A 3,839-nucleotide genomic window follows, 5' to 3' on the forward strand; every position below is an offset into this window, starting at 1 on the left:
GACTGCAGACTAGGACTTCCTTCTTCCCATCTTCTCCTGTTCTCATTGGCCCATCTCTACTTCTTGTCCAGTTGTCCCACCTATACTTCCTGCCTGGCTACTGGCCAATCAGTGTTTATTTAAAATATAATTGACAGAATGCAGACCATTGTCCCATACCACTTGGCATGGCCTGGCTAGCTCAGTCGGTAGAGCATGAGACTCTTAATCTCAGGGTCATGGGGTTGAGCCCCACGGTGGGCGCCAAATAAAGACTGTCACTTAATAGAAATCCCTCACTAGCTCAGAATTGAGAAATAGATGGTTATTTATTTAGGGGTAAACTCACAAATCAGAATCCTCTGCTGGAACGGAGATCAGAAACTAAAATCCTCAACCAGAACAGAGAGAGAGAGAGAGAGGCCAGAAAAGAGGCCGGACACGTGCTCTGCATCAGCATATATAGTAGAAGAGGCCATGCCCCAGTAGGCGGGTTACCGCTGGCTGTAAGACTTCCTACAGCAGGCAGACAACAGAATCACCAACAGAATTCTCTCCTGTGCGCAACTCCCCAAGCCTGAGTTTTCTTCTTTCTTTCCTTTTTCACTTATTTTGAGGCAGGATCCCACAAGGTGTCAGGCTAGCCTTGAATTCAAGGTGGACCTCCTGCACCTGCCTCCCAAGTAATGGAATTTCAGGCATATACTATGGTGCTCAGCGAACCTTACTTTCCTCTGTACCATGAATGGCACCTGCTGTGATGTGAGGGTTTAGTAGAACTGGCATTTGTGTACCATGGACTTCAGTAGGTGCTTTAAAAACAGAAGCAGTGTGACTGTTCACAGGGCAGCTTCTGGAGTCCATCTGGGCTCTCATCCTGGCTCCTAGTCACCTAACTGCTTGGCTTTGGGTGCCCCTAGCTGTGAGCCTCTGCCAATCACTTATCATGACATCAGATGTGACCCAAGGTGACGTCATGAGCAGGAGTGTCCATGGGAGGAGCTGCTGCAGCCAAACACATTCTCCATCACATTCTGCCTTGCTGTCTCCTGTGCCAGAGCAGGGCCATGTCTTAAAGGTTGCCTCTTCTAGCCAAGCACACACAGTCCTTTCTACTCAAACATCCCTAAGGCAGTTCTAAACGTCGATCCTAAGAACCAGTGTTCAGGCTATGACTTTTTAATTTTTTATGTTCACTATTCACAATGTGCACATACAGGTCACAGGACAGCTCGCAGGAGTCAGTTCTTGCCTTCTGCCATGTGGGTTCTCAAGACACTGAACTCCCGACCCTTCTGCTCCACTGGGGTTGCACCTGGCTTCTTATCCACTCATCTTGCTCGGTTTTTGGCTTTTTTCCTGCCAACATCAACCTTGGATCCTCAGACACCTCCCTTGGTCCCTGTTGGTTTTCTCATGGAGATACTGGGATTTCCTTTCCTGAACTTGACGAGTTCAAGCTGGCTCTTCCCTGCTTTTTTTGGTTTGTTAAGACAGGGTTTCTTTGAGTAACAGCCCTGACTGTCCTGGAACTCACTCTGTAGACCAGGCTGGCCTCAAACTCACAGAGATCCGCCTGCCTCTGCCTCCCGAGTGATGGGATTAAAGGTGTGCGCCACCACCACCAAGTTCTTCCCTGTTTTTCTAGCTTACAGATGCAGCTTATGGGAACACTGTCATCCCCACCTTTCTGTGAACAAGTACAGGGAACATAGATTTCTTTTCGATGTACACTTCTGAAAAAGGCTTTATTCCACCATTGAGACCTCCTACTCCACGTCCTCAAACATGCTTCCTCTTTCTCGAGCTTTACTGTGTAACTATGTGGCATCTCAGAACTCAAGATCCTCCTGCCTCAGTCACCCTGTGCTGGATTGCAAGCACACACCATGTCTGCCTTGACGAAGTAACAGGAAATCTTTTCTTTTGATTTTTCACAACCATTTAAAGATGTACATTCCACTTTAAGAACCTCCACCCTGGGATGGGCTTGCCGTGGTCCTTCCTATTCTATGAGCTAAGTGAAGTGAAACATAGCTGCCGTATATAAAACTTATCTAAAATGATTCAGAAGTGGTAAGAAGATGACAGATTGACTAGAGACCTTGGCATCCAGTGTACATGGTGATGGGTTCTCTGGAATTTCTTTGTGCTGTGTATATTCCAGATTCAGAGCCAAAGAGGCTGGCAACCCAGGAATTCCAGCAGACATAGACAAACCTGCCCCCACCTAAGCCTACTTCCTCCAGGCAAAGGACCAGAAGCAGCCTGGCATGACAGCCTTCAAAGGACACTTCTCTATTCTGACTGAAGTAACTCCTCCACACACACACCAACCAAAGAGGAATAGATAATCCCGACTTCCTGGTAAGCTACCTCAGTACTCCCCCCATGATATTACAGAAGACAGAGCAGGCAGCCTGTTTCACCATCCAGGAAGTAAAGGAATGGCTCCCTCTCATGCCCAGCCTGGACACCAATGGAGATCACTTGAGAAGTTTAGACATCTATGCTTACGCAGCAGGATTACGACTCTCCCTTTCTCTATCCACTGGGGTAAGTCAGAAGAAGTCAAGGGAGGAGTCAGCTCTTTCCCAGGGCAATGGCCACACACAGGGCTATATCAGTGGGAAGTATGAACCAGTGCCAACAGTAAAATGAGGTACTGTCAGCCAGGCGGTGGTGGCGCACGCCTTTAATCCCAGCACTCGGGAGGCAGAGGCAGGCGGATCTCTGGGAGTTCGAGGCCAGCCTGGTCTACAAGAGCTAGTTCCAGAACAGGCACCAAAGCTACAGAGAAACCCTGTCTCGAAAAAACAAAAAACAAACAAAAAAAATGAGGTACTGTCACCTTAAGAACCTGGTCTTGGAATGTGAGGGCAATCTGGCTGCAACATCTGTCACCTCATTGGTTGCCAGGGTTGATTTGGCTGATCTGACTGGCTAGGCGGATGTCCCCTTCCTCCCTCACTGCTCCCTGTGCGTCGCTCCAGAAGCTGCACGCTCAGTCGAAGAGGACGACCTTCCCCGAATAGGGAGGATTGGTCTTCGGTCAAGGGTATACAAATAGCTACGCTCCCCTGCTGGAACCTCCAAACAAGCTCTCAAGGTCCATTTGTAGGAGAACGTAGGGTGTTCAAGCTTCCAAATGAGGCGCTGCGTGTGGCGGTCTGCCTTTCTGTAAAAAAGAACCTGAACTTGTACTTCCACATTCTTCCCCTGCCACAGCAGTGTCACAAAGGGCAGGAAGCACAAAGCCAGTCACAGGGCTGGGAGATGACTCAGGCGTTAGAGCTCTGGTTGTTCTTGCAGAGGACCTAGGTTCAGGTCCTGGCACTCATACATGGCAGCTCCCAGATGTTCCCAACTCCAGTTCTAAGGAACCTGATGCCCTCTTCTGGCCTCTGCAGGCACTAGGCATGCGAATGATGCAGAGACAGACATACAGACAAATCACCCATGGACATGAAATAAACAAAGATTTCAAATCCAGTCATACAGTTAAAAGAAAGAAGAAAATATCCAGGTTTCCAATGAAACTCATCAGACCCAGAACCCAGGAACTCTCAAACCAAATAGAACAACAGCATGACGTCACACTACCCGACACATGGTTTGCTGCATGACGTCACACTACCTGGCACACGGTTTGCCGCAGCCGTGAGCAAGTGCGAACTGCAGACACCTTAAAGTGAATGAGAAATAGGAACTTCCATTAGAGGCACAGAAAGCTGCAGAGAAAGCTTACAAAGATTTAAAATACTTTTAAACAGACATTTCAAAATAGAGAAAAATACAATAACCAAAATCTCAGCAGATAAACTCAATCCCAGGATGAGGCAAAACAAGAGCTGATGACT

Source organism: Microtus ochrogaster, unplaced genomic scaffold (genome assembly GCF_000317375.1).
Source record: "Microtus ochrogaster isolate Prairie Vole_2 unplaced genomic scaffold, MicOch1.0 UNK16, whole genome shotgun sequence".
In the NCBI taxonomy this organism is placed as follows: Eukaryota; Metazoa; Chordata; class Mammalia; order Rodentia; family Cricetidae; genus Microtus; species Microtus ochrogaster.